Source organism: Mesocricetus auratus, unplaced genomic scaffold, assembly GCF_017639785.1.
Source record: "Mesocricetus auratus isolate SY011 unplaced genomic scaffold, BCM_Maur_2.0 Super-Scaffold_100707, whole genome shotgun sequence".
Classification (NCBI taxonomy): Eukaryota; Metazoa; Chordata; class Mammalia; order Rodentia; family Cricetidae; genus Mesocricetus; species Mesocricetus auratus.
The window spans coordinates 6,129,744-6,151,431 of record NW_024429269.1 but is presented as its reverse complement, the minus strand read 5'-3'; positions in this window follow the sequence as shown (position 1 = coordinate 6,151,431).

Here is a 21,688-nt window from a genome sequence, read left to right as displayed (position 1 = left end):
TCTAGTCCACTAGAACTTAAGGTCACAGGAACAGAAGAAACCTCTCCTAGTGGGTCACTAAGGGGTGATTGTAAGTGGAGCCATTCCTTTGTCCACCCCTTGCTTCCTGGCTGTGGGAGAAACTGTAGCATATATGGGTGTTGATTCAAAGTGTATACTGCCTTCTGGAGAACCCTGCCCCAGACCTCCAGGATGCCACCACTTTGGTCCTGTAACTGTGTCTTCAAAAGGCCATTCCATTGTTCTATTGAGCTAGATGCCTCAAGATGGTGGGAGAAATGGTAACTCCAGTAGATACCATGAGTGTGAGCTCACTACTTCAATTCTCTAGCTGTGAAGTGAGTTCCTTGGTCAGAAGCAATTCTGTGTGGGACACCATGAAAGTTGATAAGACATTCTGTAAGTCCACATATGGTGGTCTTGGGAGAAGCATTATGTTAAGGAAAGAAATATCCCACATCCATACTTCAGTAAGGATAAAGAATTATCTTTTCCACAAAAGAAGTGGTTCAATAAAGTCAAGGTCACTGGCTGGTCACCCCAAGAAATGATGCCACTGGGGGCCTCAGTGTTGGTATCTGATGTTCATAGATCTAACACTGAGCAGCAGCTGTAGCCAGGTCAGCTTTGGTGAGTGGAAGTCCATGTTATTGAACCCATGCACATCCTCCGTCTCTGGCAGCATGGCCCCTTTGCTCATGGACCCATTGGGCAATGACAGGAATAGCTGAAAGAGGCTGACTGTCCACAGAACAGGTCACCTTATTTACTTGATTACTGAATTCCTCCTCTGCTGAAGTCACCTTTTGATGAGCATTAACATGGAACACAAGGATCGTCACATGCTTTGCCCATTTGTCCCCATACTTCTTCCCTAGAGGTGTTTCTCACCACTTTTCCATTCATGCTCTTTTCAAGTACCCGTACTACTGGGCTCTTGAAAGTTTCACCTAGGCCCTTAAATTTGGCTGGATTTATTTCCCATCCTCTGATGTACACATATATTACCAACAAAGTGGTTGCCTCCTCCTGCTCACTTAGTGAACTCAGCATAATGCCATCGACATAGTGGACCATTGTGGTATTTTGTGGAAGTGACAATCAAGATCCCTTCAAACTAACTTATGACATACGGCTGAAAAATTCATATATTCTTAAGGAAAAACTGTTAAAGATATACTTCTAACCTTGCCAACTTAATGCAAATTGCTTCTGGTGATCCTTATGGATGGATACTAAGGAAAGGACATTTTATAGGTATATGGTATCTGCATACCATGTACCAGGAGATGTGTTAATTTGCTCAAGTAAGGACACCACATATGGTACAGCAGCTGCAGTTGGAGTCACAACTTCCAATAGTCAACTGTCACTTTCCACAATCTGTCTATCTTCTACTCTGGCCATAACAAGGGTTAGGAGAGTTGCGAGTGAGACCACCACCACTACAAGTCCTTGATGGTGGCACTGATTTCTGGAGTTCATTGGGGGATGCGATATTACATTTGGTTCACTATTTTCCCAGGTATGTTCAACGGCTTCCATTTGGCATTTCAGCCATAATAACCCTTACTCCAAAGGTCAGGGAATCAGTATGGGAATTTGGCCAACTTCTAAGGATATGTATCCCATTTGCACATTTTGAACTGTGGAAATAATCACAGGAAGATTTTGGGTTTGCAGACCCCTTGAATGAAGGGATGGCCAGGCTCTACTGAGGAGGGACCTTGATAAAATACCTAAGAGTTTTACTGTCCACCTTTCTCCAGTGCTTCTCCAGAGGGACCTACTGTCTTTTACCCTGGCATCCAGTGGACCTACTATGAGTCGGACTTCGGGCAAAATTTAATTACTTATCTGACCTCCTTGGGCCCCTACTTTGACTGGAGGACCACAATGCTTCTTGGGATCAGTGTCAGTTCTGAAGCAGAGGTCAATAGACCCTGGGAAGTCTGATTGTTTCCTTTACCCCAGTGTACATGTACCCTTGTAAAAGCATTATGATAACTGTACACCTTTAAAAATGGTGTGAGCATCCATATTAAACCTGGAATCTCCACTTAGTGGGCCTGTATCAACAAACCAAGCCTGATCCAGCTTTATGTTTCCTCCACCATTATCTCTGCATCCTTAAAATCTATTCCCGCATACATTCCGCCAGATGTCTGCTTGAATGAATAGGCAAATTCACTAAGTTCCTTGGCTATGTAGTGTACCTCCCCATGGACTACACTTTCTATCTTCCCTCTAGGAACCTACTTAACCTTAAGTCTGGGTATATAGGTCTAGAGGCAACTACTGCTGGACCCTGGGGAACATCAGTGTTGTCTTCCCTGGTAACTCCTTCAGAGAAAGTTACTTCTGGTCTAGCAGACAATGAGGATTAATTTCATCTGACAAAGGCAGGAAGAGCAACACTTCAGTGAGGTTAGGAGGGTAGATCTCCTGCTGAGGCTGGGGCAACTACTTCCTCAGGTGAGATAAACACTTGGGAATCGGATTCAAAGTTCTTGTCCACAGTGGGGCCTTCCCTCACGTCTCCATCTCAAGCTATAGGGCACCATGCTTTACCCTTACTTTAACTGCAGCTTGAATTTTTGCTGTAAGTCAGCCAAACTTATGAGGGCTTTCGTTCTGTTTTCCACAACTTGAGCTCCGTGGCTGCTCAAGAAGATTCTCTTCCAGGGCACACTTAGAAACCTTTAGGCTGTTTGCACGAACCTGGAGCTGCATTCATTTCCTTTATTACTATCCCGAGATGCTAGAAGTTGGTTAATTTTATCACAGAGCTCATTTTCCTTTGTCAACTTATTCAGTGATGCTACGAACAACCAGCCGGCATTGATATCTTTCCACAAATGGTCAAAAGTTGTATACACAGAATCAACAAACCCCTTGCTTCTCACCATAGGTGAATCATGATAATCAAATGCATTTGCCTCAGTAAGTTTTTCTTTTTATTAAGTAGTTCACAGTACAGGCTTTTAGTACACTCCAAGCTTATAGGAGAGGCTTCAGTAACTGTAGATTTCAGCTAATTGGAAAGCCTCTTCCAGATACTTTAAAAATTCATCAGTATAATTCTCGCTGCTCTAGACCCATTCCTGGTGCTAAAATCTGTATTAGTCAGGGTTTTCTAGGGAAACAGAACTGATAGACCGGATATCTATATAAATAGCACTTATTAGAGTGGCATAGGCCGGGCGGTGGTGGCCCACGCTTTTAATCCCAGCACTCGGGAGGCAGAGGCCAAGCTGGACCGACAACCTCCAAACAATACAGAGAAACCCTGTGTCATAAAAACCAAAAACAAAACAAAAAACTAGAGTGGCATATAAGCTGAGGTCTAACTGTTCCATCAATGGCTGTCTCCCAACAGAAAGTCCAAGAATTCAGTAGTTACTGAGTCCACACAGCTCTTGTCTTAGCTGGTCTTCAGTATTCACCTGAGTCGGCCCTAATGCTGGTGAAGCAATGAACTTGCCAGCAAGAGCAAACCAGGAAAGCTCCAATTTCCTTCTTCCAAGTCCTTTATGTAGGCTGCCAGTAGAAGGCGTGGCCCAGATTTAGGGTGGGTCATCCCACTTCAAATGAGCCAATCAAATAAATCCCTTACATGTGTACCTAGAAGCATGGGTTTGGGTTAATTCTAGATGTAGTCAAGCTGACAACCAAGGAGCCATCACAGATTCTGATTCTGAGATACATACCACCTGCAAGAAAACCCCTTTACCCTTGCTTTTTAAAGCTCCCATCACTGGACCAGCCAGATGGCTCTGTGGGTGAAGGTGCTTGATGATAAGCCTCCATCTGCAATCAACCCCCTCTCAACTCCTTCAACTCACACGATGGAAAGAAAGCTTCCTCAGATAGTTCTCCTGACTCAGGCGCATGCATGCTGCACATGCATGCACACACACACACACACACACACACACACACACACAACTAAATAAACAGAAAAGTAAATAAAATGTAAAAACACATTTAAAGCCAACCCCCATAGCTAACGAAGAGATCGGCATGTTCAGCAGAGAGGAGTCTGGGTAGGGCCCTTTCTGTACCAGCATCTCCCCTCCATCCATCCACCTGCTTTCACTCCAAATGTTCCAGAATTCCAAGCTGTCACTTTTCAGCACTGTGTCCATAAGCCTGTGTTTCTCATCTTTGTGTAGCCTTTTCCTGTCTTGTTTTCAATGGGGGAGGAGGTGGAAGACTGTCTACTGTGCTGCTTACTTAAGTGCTTAGTTCAAGTGAGATTAGCGACTCAACACTGCCCTCTTCTGGTTGGTACTGAAACATCTCATCCATTTTTCTCCCCCACTTAGACTATATCCTTGTCAAGTGGACAGAATTCTCAGAACAGCACGGGGTTTTGGTGGTGGGTTATCAGTGTACTTGGGGTTAAAATTATAATAACTATTAAACCGTCTAGCAGTGGATACATGTGTAGTTTCTGGAAAACTCTAATATAGCATCAAGTTCTGATATCTCCTTGTAATGATTCAGACCCCAGCATCATGTGGCCTCATTATCCTTACAGCAATTTGGGGATCACAAGGTTGAATTCACAGTGACCTTAGGAGTCTAGGTCCTTCTGTTCCTCCAGTGGTGTCATTAGTGGCTATTCAATTTCCCACTAATTTATAGTTACTTTTTAAATTTCAAATTCCAACTGGTCATTGCAACTTCATTTCAACTAGCCTGCTAGTAATCCCACCTACAGACTAAGTTTATAACGGTATCTTAGTTGTTAGCCAGTTGGCTGACCAGTAAAAGCCAGCCTGACCTGACCAGTGAGACTGGTACCTGTGTGAGTCTCCTCCAGGGGCAGTCAGGATCTGAAACCAGCCAGTATCTTAAAGAGGCTCAAGTGAAGGCCAACAAAGAAGGATGTACACACACACACACACACACACACACACACACACACACACACACACGCACTTTAATCTCAGCACTCAGGAGGCAGAGACAGGAGGATGGCAAGTTGGAGAATGTCCAGCTACTGCTACATGGTAAAACTCTGAACAGAAAACAAGCAAAACACAGGAACAATTAGTATAGATTCTTGTTGGAAAGCACTTGCCATGTTTGCCCCACTAGACAGAGAACATCAGAGAGGGTTGATCAGGACAACAAAAACAGATGTTTTATAGTCGTGGGGGAAGCTCAGGTCCAAACCACCTCTTAGATGGCAAATCCTTGACTGAGTGTAGGTTTCATGTTTGGAGAAAGGCATCATTTAAGTTCATAGCTGAGCTCTGAGTATTTAACACAGAAGATAAAACAGGGATTTGCCGTGATTTCTAAAAATTAAATGAAATAGTCTCAATATGTGTGTTTGTTTCTCCAATGCCCTTTAAGACAGGTTTAAACATTTTAATTTTTGAGTAGGTAATACATATATTTGAATACTAATTGTAAAAAAGCACTGAAGGGTTTACACCACTCTGAGTCATTAGCTACTTATTAGTTACAAATGGCTCCTTCCAGGTGTAATGACATATCTGTATATGCAGACTATATGTACATATATATGCACATACACATTATGTGTTTTTATTTACATATTTCCTGCCCATTTCCCCCATTTAACAATATAATGTATATTTTACTTAGGGTTTCTATTGTTGTGACTACAGCAATTCTTATAAAGGAAAATATTTAATTGATGAGGTGGCTTACAATTTCAGAGGTTCAATCCATTGTCGTGATGGTGGGACATGGTGGTGTGCTGGCAGACACGGTGCTGAAGTTGAGAGTCCTACACCTTGATAGGCAGGCAACAGGAAATAAACTGAAGCACCAGGCAAGGCTCAAAGCCCACCTCCACAGTGACACACTACTTTCAATAAGACCACACTTACTCAAACAAAGCCACGCCTCCTAATAGTGTCACTCCCTTTGGTGGCCATTTTCTTTCAAACCACCACAATGTATATAATCTTTCATCTTTCGACACAAAATATTTACTCACTCATTTTCGTTCCATAGACAAGCTCATCATAAGTGTTCTGTAATCTATTTGACCTGTGCTCTGTTGATGACATTAAGTAGTATTTATTTATATGAATAAATAATAGCTCAATAATTCATTGATAATGTGAAACTATTTGCACTAGGTAAGAGAAGTGTCCAGTGAACTCCTGGATAAACATTGCCACACACTGAGATACTTTCTAGTCACCCGCAGATGAGACGCTCTCCTTTAACCCCTGGGCTCAGCTTATTATAAATTGGATTGATCTTTGTAAGTCTGAAATGAGAGTGTTTTCTACTAGATTGACTTGAAACTCTCTCTTTTAGCGAATTAATACTGGGGTTACCCCTTTTATTCGATTGTTAGACTTCTTTTTACGGATTTACAAGAACTTTCTATATTTGAATATTTTATATTAATATATGGCTGGCACAAGTTACAGTTTATAGTACATATAAAACACATACCAGATTTATTATACAAACAATGAAAATATTTCAGTTGTGACATTGTATATCCCTTGTTGAAAGGAAAATGCATTAGATTGTCCAGCTGAACACAATACATTACTAAAATGAATTTCACCTTTTTACCCCTTAACCTGAGTACAGTGCTAGAGATTTTGTAAAGTGCTAACTTACATTTTCACCTCTACTGGGTAGTATAGCTTCAGCCAGCAGAAGTTTCAATTCTTTGTCAAGTTTATCAAAATGTTTTTATATTTACAATGCTGTATAATATTCCTGAGTGTTTTTTTCTTTTTAAATTTAAATTTAAATTAGAAACAAGGTTGCTTCACATGTCAATTCCAGGTCCCTCTCCTTTTCCCTCCCCTCATCCCATGCCCTCCCATCAACCCCTCCAATATCCCCTCATCTCCCCATGGAGGATGAGACCCTCCATGGGGGTGTCCATAGTCTGTCATTTCATCCAGGGCAGGGCCTAGATCCTCCCCCAAGAGTCCAGGGTGAGAGTGCATCTCTCATTGTTGGATGGGCACCCAAAGTCCATTTGTATACCCAGGATAAATACTGATCTACTACCCAAGGCTCAATAGATTACCTAGGCCTCCTCACTGACACCCACATTCAGGGGGTCTTAATCAGTCCCATGCTGGATTCCCAGGCATCAGTCTGGGATTTAAGAGCTAACCCTTGTCAGGTCAGCTGTTTCTGGGGTTAAACCAGCCCAGTCTTAACTCCTTTGGTCAGCAGTCCTCCCTCTCTGTTACTGGCTTTCTTGAGTTCAGCTCAGTGCTTAGCTGTGGGAGTCTGCCTGTGCTTCCATCAGCCATTGAATGAAGGTTCTGTTTCCCAGACTCTCTGGCCATGGGATTGTAGGCTGGCACTCCCCAGATCTATGTCTAAAAATACATATATGAATCCCATGTTTCTCTTTTTGTGACTGGGTTACCTCGCTCAGGATGGTTTCTTCTAGTGCCGTCCATTTGCCTGCAAATTTCAGGATTCCATTTTTTTTCTTCTGAATATTACTCCATTGTGTAAATGTACCAGTTTTCTCTATCCACTCTTCAGTTGAGGGGCATCTAGGTTGCTTCCAAGTTGTGTGATATTCCTGAGTTTTGATTCTGCTGTTTAGGTTTGCTTCCCAGGGAGCATCACTGTTGGTATCTACTTTGTTCTGCGTATGTTATTCATCTACATGTAATGTCACATGACCCCTTCTAACTTCCTCAATGTTCTTCCCTCTCACTTTTTTCTCCAATCCTGCTTCCCATTCAGTCATCCACACTCCTGGCAAAGCCAAGTCTCATGTGTTGAGTCTGCATTTTGGCCTTCCTTTCTCTGGCTATTTTCTCAGACCTCCCTGGGCTCTGTTGTCACAGGGTTGTTTCCTATGAAGTGGCATATAGGTTGCTTCACCCATTTTTCTTAACCAGAGAATGCATTGGTTCAAGATTTTAATCTCCCTTGTGAGACATTTATCTCATAACCATTTCTTGAACACTTATTTCCTCTTAAAGTTACCCTTGTTGCTGAAGTTTCTTTTGTCCTGCCAGGTCCCGCCAACGCTGTAGTCCCAAATAAACACACAAAGACTTACATTAATTATTAAAGTGTTGGCAGATAACTAGGGCTTCTTATTGGCTAGCTCTGTCTTAATTATTAACCCATAACTACTAAACTATGTATTTCTACATGATCTTATCTTACCAGAGAACACCTGGTGCATCCTATCCTCCTGGTCCCTCATGATGTCCTCTGAGGTTTCCCTCTCTGCCTACTTTTTCCAGAATTCTCATTGTCTCCTAGTCCTGCCTACCTTCCTACCACTACTGGCTATTGGCCAAACAGTGTTTTATTCATCAACCAGTAAGAAAAACACATATACAAAAGGACGTCCTCCATCATACCCTCTTTCAGTATCATTGTGTAGAGCTATACGGGGTTCCTTTTAGCTTACTCTCTGTGGAGTAAAGCTTTGCTGGACAGCTAGGGTTTTTTTTGATAATATGATTACATCATTCCCCCTTCCTTTTCTTCCCTCAAGACCCTCACATGTACTCCAGCCTCTCTTTCTTTAATGTGTCATGAACGAGTTGTTTTTAAAAGACAAAAGAGAAACTCTAGTTGTGTTCCACCTGGCAGACATTTTTTGTATGATGGGAGATGGTTGGAGTCTGGCCTTTATTTTTCTATAGCGAATGGCCTCAGAAACTCTGAACCACTCACAGAGTAAAGGCGCTTGCTGCTCTCTGGCATGCTACAGCCAACTTCAACTTACCTCCTTTTTCTAGAAATATTTTCAGTGAATGCTGGCATGTCATTCCTTCCAGAGAACAAGGGCTAGCGAAGAACAGCCACCAACTCCCTGCCTATTCATAGAAATGGTTTTATGGGACTATGTCCTGTCATCTTTTTATGATGTGTGACTGTTTCTGCACTACAGTGGCAGTTAAATAGTCATCAGGTAGACTACATATTCCAGAGAGCAAAAATACTTAGCACCTAGCTATTTAAGAAAATAACCACTAGCCCCATTGTAAAAGACTGGGTTTACATTTTAGTACCTTCCTGGGGTGGTACAGAAGATGGAGGCATTTGCTGTGATGTTTAAGAGGGAAGTTTGAGAGTCCCTCAAAAAAAAAGCTTCAGGAAGCTGGTAAGACTGTTCAGTGGTTAAGAGCACTAGATGCTCTACCAGAGAACCTGGGTTTAGTTCCTTGAATCCATGTGGCATCTCACAATCATCTGTAAAACTCCAGCCTTGGGGGATCCAGCACCCTGTTCTTCCTTCATTAATTAAGAAAATGCCCCGTGAACTTGCTGTCTGATGGAGGCATTACTCAACTGAGGTTCCTCTTCCTAGCTTGTTCAAGTTAACAAAAACAAATAAGGACACTGAGTATTATTTATTCATATATTGGGGTTATTTTTAAAGTTAATTTTATCTTTTGTGTAGTTGTGTATTTATCAAAACTGTAGTACTCAAATATCCTTGTAAAATTTAATTATATTTTTAACTAAGAAATGTAATTTTTAAGTGGAGGGAAATTGGCATCATAAGTACAGTATTTAGTACTATATCAGCCTGGTTTTTGCCTTTTGCTGTTCTACTTTAGGGAAAAGGTAGTTTGGGAAAACCTAAAGTCGGAGAAATAGAGAGAATGCAGGGGGAAAAGTAGGAATGGAACGTCAAAAGCTTTGAAAAGCTACCATGAGGGAAAGAAATGGGACAGCTGTGCATTGCTGAACTGTGCATTGCTGAACTGTGCATTGCTGAACTGTGCATTGCTGAACTGTGCATTGCTGAACTGTGCATTGCTGAACTGTGCATTGCTGAACTGTGCGTTGGCTGAACTGTGCATTGCTGAACTGTGCATTGGCTGGGAACTGTGCATTGCTGAACTGTGCATTGCTGAACTGTGCATTGGCTGGGGTTTTCTCACCTCAATCTCAATCTCAAGGACAGTCCAGGACATCACATGCCTTAGTCTCACTCTACATTTATGTTCTCCATGGTGGAGAGCGCTGAGCCGGCTCAGTCTGCGGTTGTTGAAGTCTCCACAAGATAAATATCTTGAGAAAGACATTTTTCAAAAGCAGTAAGGTGGGCAGTATCAGAAGTAGCAAATGCTAGAGGGCCCAGGAAATGGGCAGGTGTGATGGCAAGATGGTCACTGGGGGACACCCAGAGACAACCTCCACTACTGGAGAAGGTGGAGATCTGTTCAACCAGAGGTGAGACAGCGAGGTTTTAATTCCTCCTAAAGTCCACCTACTTGTTAGTCTTTCTGACACTGTAACAAAATGCCTGAGATAAAAACATAAAAGGGAGAGTGGAGGTCCCACCTCTTTCCAACCACACTACCAGCTGGCAAGCAAGCCTGTAGCATGTGAGCCCTAGCTGGGCATTCTGCATGCAAGTTACCCAAATGACAGTTGCTGATATTCTTGTTCAGTTTGGGGGGGGTGAAGTCATGGATTTAAGAGTCTTTCTTCATTTTGACAGGAAAAAAATCTGTAGAGCCAGACATAGCATGCCAGCCTATGATTCCAGCACTTGGGAGACTAGACCCTGTCCAAACAATAAGCAGCATCTACCATGCAAATGAAGATAGAGAAGTCACAAAAAAAAAACACCAATACATACACTATACTGTGTTACATTTTAAATTAGAAGGCATTTTAGAGGCACATGCCTTTAATCCCAGAAGTTAAAAGACTGAGGCAGTAGAATTGCTTTGAGTTCAAGGTAGCCTGGACTACATACCCATTCTATGCCTACACACACACACACACACACACACACACACACACACACACACACACACGCACGCACGCGCGCGCGCACATAGCACCTAAAATTATTATGTTGAGGACATTTCTTAAAATGGGACTGATTCCCAGATTCTCAGTCAATTCTGCAAGTCTGGAAACTTGTCTGCCTACTTGACTAATCTGAGCATGAAAATGACGATAGTGGTTTGATGGACAGTTGGATGATAAAGCTCCATCACTCTTCCTCGCCAGTTCCCTGGCCCTGGGAGGTATTAATCAGTGAAGTCTTTGCCTTGTAACAGATACTTTAAAAAGGAAAACCTAAGAAATTCATTTCCCAGCTGGAGGAAGCAGGAGAGCTTTGCTCAATCTATTCCAGAAAATATGAGCACCTGGGAACTGACCATTTCTTTCCGTTGGAACCCAAAGATAATCTCATTAGGGGCGCTTTGTGCACTGGGGGTGATAAACTGAGCTGTCATCTAACCTATTGCATAATTTTTGTTCTAAAATTACTTCACGCTGGACACACAATGACCCTATCATTCAATCTATCAACTGACTGATTAAATGAAGTAAGAAAATAATCCTAGCTGGTCTCACAGGGGTGAGAGTTCAGCTCCTGAGGGACTGAAGTTTTCTGAGAGTTTATGCTAGACTTTGGTTGGACCAACCTGCATTTGATCTTCAGTCTGCCCAGAAGAGGCCACTCAGGCCAAAAGGAGGAGCAGTTGTCCATGAAGCCTGTAACCCAGTGGAGACACTTAGCCCAAATCAACTCTACTTTTTCTTTGTGGTGGATCTAATACTCAGTGATCACTCCTGAGGATGTCTGTCCTGAATGGTCCCCAGATGCCAGCAGAGAGTCTCCTCAGTGTCTTTGAAGCCCATACGTATTGGGACAGAAAGTCTATATTCAGTGTCAGTGTAGAAAATCCATATAAATAAAGTTTGTTCAAAAAGAAAAAGTACAGATTGTTTTTTGGGGCTTTTTTTGGAAAAAAATGTGAACAACCCAGAAAACTACTTGTGACAAGATGTTCTATTAAATGATCCTCTAATCCAGCAGCTGCAAGACAGATGGGCAACTCCAGTACTTGACTCAAGGTAATGGGGGCAACGGTTGACTCCCCGTTGCTGGTTTTGCATTATGGGTTCCAGGAGGGCCTACATGCAGTTCGCATGGACTCTGTGGATGCTGGGAAATGAGAGGTGGCTAGAGATCCTTCACCAACAAATCCTTACACATTCTAGAAGCTCCCCTTAGAAACAAAGACCTCATGACCTCACTCCCTGGAGAAAGTCCCTGGTCCAGGCTTTTCCCCAGATATGCCTTCATCCCCCAGACTCAGTGTCATCCAGCAATGTGCTTGTGTTCTAACAGCACGTTTGCACAAAGCTAACATTGGTTCTGACATCAACCCAGGGTTCTGAGCTCTTAAAGAACATCTAGGTCAATGAAGCACATTTCTTACAATCTGCCTTCACAGTCTAAAAGAAGGGAACATCGTGACAAGAGAGAAAAGTCAAGAAGAGTAAGCGTGTGTGTTTGTGTGTGTGTGTGTGTGTCTGTGTCTGTGTCTGTGTTTTAGAAAGAAGCCAGAGTCTTCTTCTCAATGCAGTTGGCTCGTTCTGTTTCTCCAGGCCTCCTGCTCATCTCCAGAAGGCAGAAGGCTAAGTCAAGATGTGACCCCATCCATTCACTGCATTAGGGGAAAATCCACGGGGTGCTTCTTGCACCAGAAGCTGATGAAGGGGGAGGCAGCTCATTGTTTGCTGCACATGTGATTGTCACTAGCCACAGATTGGTAGTGTGTGCTTTTTAAGAGACTTAGGTAGCTTTCAACTCTTGTGAATTTTTTCATTTATTTAAAAGTTCTGCACAATTTATATTAAATACCTCTCCCAAGAATCTCAAATCTTACAACCTAATGGAATGTCAAAGAGCTTAATGACACTGTTTTTCAAAGACCCCAAAAGCTAATAGTGTGACTGAGAAAGGATTCTGAACATCCTAAAATAACTACAGTCAGTGAAAGTCTCAAGATGACTGGGCTGCACCCAGGGAGGCATGTGTGTGCACATTAGTGCATGTGTGTGCACATTAGTGCATGTATGTACCTACATGCATGTGTGTATGAGGTATATATGTGTATAAATGGTGTGTGTGTGTGGAGTGTGTATGTGGAGGGGAATATTAGTGCATGTGTGTATGAGGTATATATGTATGCATGTGTATAACTCTGTGTGTGTGTGTGTGAGAGAGAGAGAGAGAGAGAGAGAGAGAGAGAGAGAGAGAGAGAGAGAGAGCTGGAAGCACCTCTAGTGTGATCCCCACTTTTTTATGTCTCCCAAACTTCCTTTAGTTTCTCTGATCCTTGTAGAGGAACTCTGTACTTCAGGATTTTCATAAAGACATCCAACAGGAAAGGTAAATAGACTGAGAAAGTTTAGACAAAACTGGGTGTTAAGGACTCAGCCTTCAAAGTACCAGAGATGAGATGAAGAGAGGCATGGATGTAGAAGTTCCACCTATTTGGAGCAAGCCCTGGGGCCCACAGAGCACATACGGCCCTGAGCAGAACCCCATATGTGTTCCCTGTAGGTAGAATTCCTGTTTGCATAACAGAAATGGCTGGCATCTCCTGTTCCAAAGGGCTGTGAGGATTGGCATTTCTGAGGGAGCTCTTCTCACCTGCAGCACATTCCTGGCATAGACACCTGTGTTTGGCTATGGTATCAGCAGCCCTGGAGTCAGGGCCACACGGTCTGGGATGCTGAGTCAAGCAAGTGGAGAGACACAGGGGATAGCTGGACAGGGGATTTAGGGACTGAAGCCAACCCTAGGTTTGTGTTTAAAAATCTAAGAGGAACATGACTACTTCAGCCCTCACCTCTGACCTTTCTTCACCAACAATGCCTTCTTTCAACAGAAGAACCACTTGAAAATCACTTAAACAATGAGGAAAAGCATCGTCACTGTAGTCCAAAATTCATGGGCTACCAAAGGCTTTGCCAGTTCTCCCTACTCTAGAAAGGCTTTGTGAGACCTCAGAACAAGATGGATTTGGCAGACACCCTTCCAACTCCCACATCTTCTAAGTCTGGACCAGCGTCCTGGAAACCTAACTGGAACATGTGTGGTGAGCGTCCCAGTGAGCTTCCCTTTGTCATTAGAGAGGACAGCAGAGGCAAGAAAGGCCATGGCCAATCCACAGCTCACCTTCATGAGCACACAGAGACCCGTACAAACACACCTTACCCAGCCCAGACTGATGCCATGGTTGCTTCGGCATACAGCATTAACTCTATGGAATAAAATGTCTTTCAACAATCATAACAGAGCTTTGAGGTAGGACTTGCTGCTGTGGGTGAGTAGTTAGATAGAGGCCTATACATCTCCATCCAGTTCATAGAGCAAAAGGCAAATATTTAAAGAGTAGATGCGAGGCTGGAGAGTTGGTACAGTTTCCTCGGCACTGACTGCTCTTGCAGAGGACCTGGGTTCGGTTCCCAGAACCCACATGGTGACTCACAACTGTCTACAACTCCAGTTCCAGGACATCCCACACCCTCTTCTAGTCTCCATAAGCAGCAGGTGCACATGTGGTGCACATATATACCTGCAAGCAAACATGTGTATTTTCAAACACATATTAAAAACAAACATTAAAAGTAAAGTATTAGATAAAATTGTCACTTGAAAACGGGAACTATAGAATGAGAGGAAAAACAGGCTTCTTAAAATTAAAACTTCTTAAAGTTCTATTCCAGCTATTCCTTGTAGAAAAAAAAAAGCACCTTCCCTAAAAAGATAAAAAAGTCAAATAATGTCTTACCCTTTCCTCTGAGCCATCTGGAGCAGACACCAGAAGTCTTTGGTGTGATAGCCTGAGAGTTGTGACATGTGAAATACACTTACGTGAAGCAGCTGATGCTGGGCACCCTGGGAAGAAACCTAACATGACGTTCAATATCCTCTCTTCCATAACAAAAAAGTCCTTGTGGGGTTGGGGAAATGCCTCACTTGGCAAAGATCTTGACTCAACTTTGGAGGACCTGAGTTTGATCACTGGAACCTACCTTTAAAAAACTAGGTGTGATGGTGCATTTTTGATCCCAGTGTGGAAGAGGCAAAGACAGGCAGATCCCTGAAGTCCACTGGCCAGCAGGCCTAGCCTAATGGGTGATTCTCCAGGCCAATGAGAGACAATGTCTCAAAATGAACAAGGTGGATGACTCCTGAGGAGTAACACTTGACCTATGGCCTGCACATGTATACACACACACACACACACACACACACACACACACACACACACTCCTTTCACTTTGTGGACATTTTAATTTTTTCTTTCTTGAGACATATATATATATAAAATGAAATATGATCATATTTACCTATTTTCTCCTCCAACTCTTCTCATATTCTCCCAACACAGCCTACCACAAATTCCATGTCTTTTTCCTGCTGCCTGTATATACATGGGGTATGGGGCCATTCACTGGAGCAATGGAAATATACTAGTAGTCACGTCCACAAGAAGGAACAATTCTCTCTTCACCAAGTACTGCCTTCAGTAAAGGGTAGAACCTGGAGATCATCCACGCCATCATGATGGAATTGGGGTAGCTTGATCTTGGGCAAGTAACCACAGCTGCTGTTAGTTCATAATTTCCATAGCCATATCATGTCCAAAAGACAGCATTTCCTAGCTCTCGTCTCCATCCTTCAGCTCTTACATTCTTTTCCCTCCTCTTCTGTGATGTTTCCTGAGCCTTGACAACACGATGCACTGTTTAGAGCTGACACTCAAGTCTCCTATTCTCAGTACTTTAACAGCTAAGCATCTCTCCATTGACCACTACCCACTGCAAAAATATTTTATGACCAAGCTTGAGATCAGGATCTGGGTGCCTGGTGGAAGATTGGGCCAAATACCCAAAGACCGAGGACCTATGTATGGCTTGTAGACTCCTGGAGCTAGGCAGGCTGGGAAAGGTTGGGATTAGAATTTTTTATTCAGCACAGAGACCCTTTAAGGTCAATTACAGAGATCTTTAAATAAAATGTTAAAGTGAAGACCCTAGATTACATAGTAAAATAAGCAAAGGTTATGTTCTACAGCACAGTTATCCTGGGAAATACAACTCATTTTCATGATGTATTTATTTCTTATAAATTATGCTTAATTTCTCTGTAAGATTAGATTAAAAATCTCCAGAAGCTTTCTTCCAAATATTTATTTTATTCACTATGAACAGAAAATGTTATTTTTTAACTAAAAGTAATCAGTTATAGTTTTTAAAAAGCCCAGGCCCCATATTTCATATACAGAATAATATAAAACATAAATGTGGAGTTTTAGGTGATATATACCTAAATTTTGTTGAACTTCAGTTTGGGAATTTTTTTAATTAGCAAAGGGGCACCAGTCACATCTGGCAGGAACTCAAAGAGACAATATTTTTAGTCTAGTTTCAACTTCAAAAAAGGCATAAAAAGAGGAAATGGCTAGCTCCACATCTATTGGAGCAAAGTCACTGTTACCACCATTTTTTGAAAGGTCTCTGGTGAAATGAAAATGTGAAAATAACATAAAAGTACAGAACCACATTAGAAAACGTGAAGTGCATGATGCCTGTGGCATGTGTTTGATGAAGAGGAATCCACACGTGGACAATACAAGGGAATGCTTTCCCTTTGGCTTTGTGGAAGTTCGTGATGGTAGTCATTTTTGTTACTATCTTAGTTACTTTTATATTGTTGTGATGAAACACCATAACCACAGCAACTTATAAAAGAAAGCATTTAATTGGGGACCTTCTTATAGTTTCTGAGGGTTAGAGTCCATGGCCATCATGGCAGAGAGCATGGCATCAGGCAGACATGGTACTAAAGCAACAGCTGAGAGCTTACACACTGATCCACAGACACAAGACAGTGAAAGAAAGCAAACTGGAAATGGAGTAGACTTTGAAAGCTCAAAGCCCACTCCCAAGTGACACACATCTTCCAACAAGGCCAGACCACCTAATCCTTCCCAAACAGCTCCACCAAGTAGGGACCAAATATTCAAACATATCAGCCTATGGGGACCATTCTCATTCAAACCACCACAGTTACCTAGAATTTAAAGAATGAAGGAATACCTGGATATGAATATTATTAATAGATTTTACAAAAACTTTTGAAGAAATTGACTTTGCAAAGAATACTATTAAGCAAACAAACGTGGACTCTGTGGGGTCTTAGTTTTCCTCTACAACCCAATCCAGTCTCAGGCCGGAAGAACTGAGGACCAAGGTTGATGGAGTACTGATCCACAAAGACCATTGATCAGTCCATCCATCTGTCCATCCTTCCATCCATCCATCTGTCCATCTGTCAATCCTTCCACCTGTCTGTCCATCTATCTGTCCATCCATCCATCTTCATCACTGTCCTTCCATCCATTCATTTAGTTACCCACTTATCATCCATCCACTCATCCATCAATTCTTTATTCACCCATCTTTCGTTCCTCTCTTGATGCCTCTTTTCTTCTGTGGAGTAGTATAGCCACCAGTGAGTAGTTTATTTAGGAAATATACTGCCTATTGATTTGGAAGGTATTGCCCTTTGCCCTAGAGAAACTCCTTAAATTTGTGATAAAACTGCTTAAATATTAAAGCTCAAAGTTAACCCCCACTTGGGAATATGATATAATGGAAATTAATTGCTATTAAGTCCATTTTAGGACATATAAACTATAAAGTAACTAATACTACTAGAGCTGCATGTCATTCTAAAGTTTTCCATTTCTATGGCTATACACTGTCAATGGAGATCCTCTGCTCTCAAGAGATTTTTTTCAACCTGTTTTTCAATCAACTAAATTAGGGGAAGAAAATTAGGAGAGAACAGCAGAAAATCATTTACTTGTTGGTATAGGAAAGTACACCCACACAAACACACATATCTCACAAATTGCTATTGGTTCATCTTCACTTATTCCATCTTGGTTAAGTCAACTGTTAAGACAACTAAGGCATAAGGAAAAATGACAGGCCTGCTGTCCTGTGTATGTAAAGGGGTATTTGATCAGTGCTCCGATGCCTACCTCAGGTACATTAAATCTCTGAATGCTTGTGAATGATGGAAACAGCAATTTTTTCACAGCAAGTCTCAGAGGAAAATGGCAAAACAATGTCCAGGGCAATAATAAGAAATTATAACCCTATTTCCTGGAGATTGCTTGATCCTGCTAAACCTAGGAGCTTTTTTCTCCTATGGAAAATTCCTAAATTGGTTTTGAAAACAGATTTTTTTCTTGGTTTTTTCAAGACAGGGTATAACCACCCTGGCTGTCCTGGAACTCTCTCTGTAGACAGGGCTGGCCTTGAACTCACAGAGATCCACCTGCCCCTGCCTCTAGAGTGCTGGGACTATAGGTGTGTGCCAGCACCACTCAGTCTTGAGATGTTACAAAAATTGTAAAATTCAAAATATAGAGAAATGCAGGTTTAACTTTAATTAAACAGAAGTGTGAGGACAGTTATATAAACAAGGTTTATCTCATTTATTTCAGTCAAAATTTTGAGAAAATGCACAGGAGGTTCTCAAATTCCCCCTGGATATTCTGTTCATCCAATGTAAGTAGACACAGTATTCCTGCCCTGGATACATAGTGTTCAATTCTGAAAGTCACAGCAAGTCATGGCAAATACCATGAAACCTGAGACTGGACAGCAGGGCAAGAGAATAGGTGGAAAGTGAAGGAAAAGAACCAGAGACCAACATCTGCTAACTTTACTTATACATAAAAAATATTTAGACATGAAAATCATAATGCAATTCAGTCTTATGAATGCCTTTGGCTACAATTCCATGCAAGAGGCTCCAAGAGACAGACAGGGGCTGAGAGAAGACTGAGGATTAAGAGATGAGAGAAGACTGAAAACTAGCTTGGAGGCTTGCCTGTGATTGCTTTTCCAAGAGCCCTCATGGCACTGGGGTTTCCAGGCCATTAGAATGTGTGATTATGATGCTTTGCATTAGAGCAAGTCTGAAACCAGCCAAGCTCATGTAATGATCCCAGAAAGGAGATGATGGCACTCCCAACACGCACGTTTCCCAAATTACAGCGTTCTTCATGTTTGGGGCACAGTCCCAGGCTCCTCTGTATACTTGCACCCTTTCCACCCTCCCCACAAGCTCAGCACTCTTCCCCCACTCCCTCTCCCGCTCTCCGTGTCTTCCAAGCTTGTACTGAACTCTGCACTCTCAAGTTACATTCTGAGCAACATCCACACACGAGGAGGGAAAGAGCCTTGCAGAATCTCCTCTTTGTACCAACTGCAGCCAAAACTGCTTTCTGCAACTTGTTTCTGGGCTCACTGGGAATTTGTTTTTCTGCCAGATACCCGTATGCTCCACAGACATTTCCTAATTCATCTTTACAAAAATGAAGGTGAAACCATGATCACTGTAATTATCATCAAGGCCAGGGGGAAGAATTGGTGACACTTCTGTGCCAGGAGAGGTTTCTTCTAGCCTTGGAAGTGTCTCCTGACTTAGGACAGTGAGCACAATGCAGACATGCTCATTTATATAGGAAGTGACGTGGAGTTAGCAATGCCAGGACTGTGGTGAGTCTTTAGCCATAACGTGGAACACTGTGCTCCCCAGTGAAGAGCCCCCCAGGTGATGCTCAGCTTCTCAGTTGAGTTCTGATGAATCACATGTCTTGAAACACATGGAGCCTGGGGATTTATCATCATTTCAGATAGATTTACTGCATGCGGATCTGGCACTAGAGAAGGAAGAAACGTGGAAAGGGGGCCAACTATTGAGAGGGATTTAAGATGTGGAATATTTGATGCTTGCAGTCCAATATTCTGTCTAACATACGAATCTCAATGGTTGCCTATCCACCAAAGGCCATCATTTAAGTTGAGGAAGCCAATCAGACTTTGGAGAGAAACTGTGTGTCTTAGAGTTTCTATTGCTGTGATAAAACATCTTGGCCAAAGCAACTTGGAGAAGAAAGGGATTGTTTGACTTTCCTCTCCAAGTTGCTTAGAGAACACTTCCACCTAGACTAGTTGCCTTGGGTTCTATAAGTAAACAGGCTGCGAGAGCCATGAGGAGCAAGCCAGTAAGCAGTACCCTCCATGGCCTCTGCATCTGCTCCTGACTCCAGGGTCCCACCCTGCTTGAGTTTCTGACCTGACTTCCCTGCATGGTGGACAGTGATTTAGAAGTGTAAGTCAAATAAACCCTTTCCTCCCCAAGTTGCTTTGGTGATGGTGTTTCATCATAGTAACAGTAACCCTCACTAGGACATCCATCTATCACTAATTAAGAAAACGTACTACTGGCTTGCCTACAGCCCAATCTTATGAGGCATTTTTCTCAGATGAGGGTAGCTTGTGCCAAGCTGACATAAGCCTAGCCAGCACACACTCCTGTGCATATATCCAAAGAACACTACACCTTACTACAGAGATACTTTCTCATCTATGTTCATTGCTACTCTATCTTTAATAAAAACAGCCTAGATATCTATCAATGATGAATGGACAATGAAAATGTAGTATGTTTACACAATGGGATATTAGTCAGTTGTTTAAAAAATCAGGGAATTCATGGACAGATTAACAGAGTTAGAAAAAAAATCATCCTGAGTGAGGTAACTGGGACTCCAAAAGGAAAAATATGTATTCTCTTACATGTGGATGTTAACTTTTAAGCCTTCAATTGGCATGCTACAAGCCCGATAACCTCAGAGGTTAATTACCTAGTAAGGGACTAGTGGGGGAGGGAAGATGAAATTGAATATATATTATGGAGTGTCTTAGGTAAGTTTTTATTGCTGTGGAGACACTATGACCATGGCAACTCTTATGAAAGAAAGAATTTCATTGAAGCTGGCTTATAGTTCAGAGGTTTAGTCCATTGTCATGGCCGGAACCATGGCAGCACGCAGCCAGATATGGTACTGGAGAAGGAGCTGAGAGTTCTACACCCAGATCTGCAGGCAGCAGGAAGCGACTGGTTTGAGCTTCTGACACCTCAAAGTTTACCCCTTAGTGTGCACTCCCTTCAGCAAAGCCACACCTAATCCAACAAGGCCACACTACCTAACAGTGCCACTCACTATGGGCCTATGGGGCTATTTTCTTTCAAACCACCACATGAAAAAATGGGGAAGACTGGAATGAGAGGATTAAACAGAACAAGGGAGGAAAGAAAGAAATAAAGAAAGCAATACAGGGAAAGGCAGCTAATACTAGAGGCCAGTTGAGCAGGAGGCATATAGAAGCCTACTATAGCAGACATTTCTTAAAATGCACACACATATGAAATAAATCTAAATGGAGTCACAAAATAACAGGTGCCGGGGAGCCCCAACTAGACATTTCATCAGATTAAGTTGTTGGCCAAAGGGGCTCCATGTAAACTTCCAAACCACTCAAACTATTGTCAAGGCTATAGGCTGCTCTTCACAAACTGATGGTAAGGCTCTATTGCTGAAACAACACTTACATATCTCACTGAACATGGGGTAGTGAAGCTGGAGCCTTACTAGAGCCTTCAACCCTACTTGTCGTGACACTGGTAGGTACTCTGCACACTACCAGAGGAGAAAGGTAAACACCAACCCAGATGCAAACCCTATAATCTGCAATGTGTCCTAACTGCGTGATGTGTTGGACTAACAGTGGCACAAGAGATGTATCCAACTATTATCTGATTAGATTTAAGGTCCTTTCCATGAGACGGGACCCATACTTGTTACTGCTTGGGTGGCTAAGAACCTGAAACTAGATAAACCAAGAACCTAGTGGAAAACCAAATACTAGTGTTCTGCTGAAGGAACAAAGCAATAAAATGACTCCTAACAACATTCTGCTGTACCGATAGACCAGTGTCTAGTTCAATCATCATCAGAGAAGCTTCCTCCTAGAGTGTATGGCA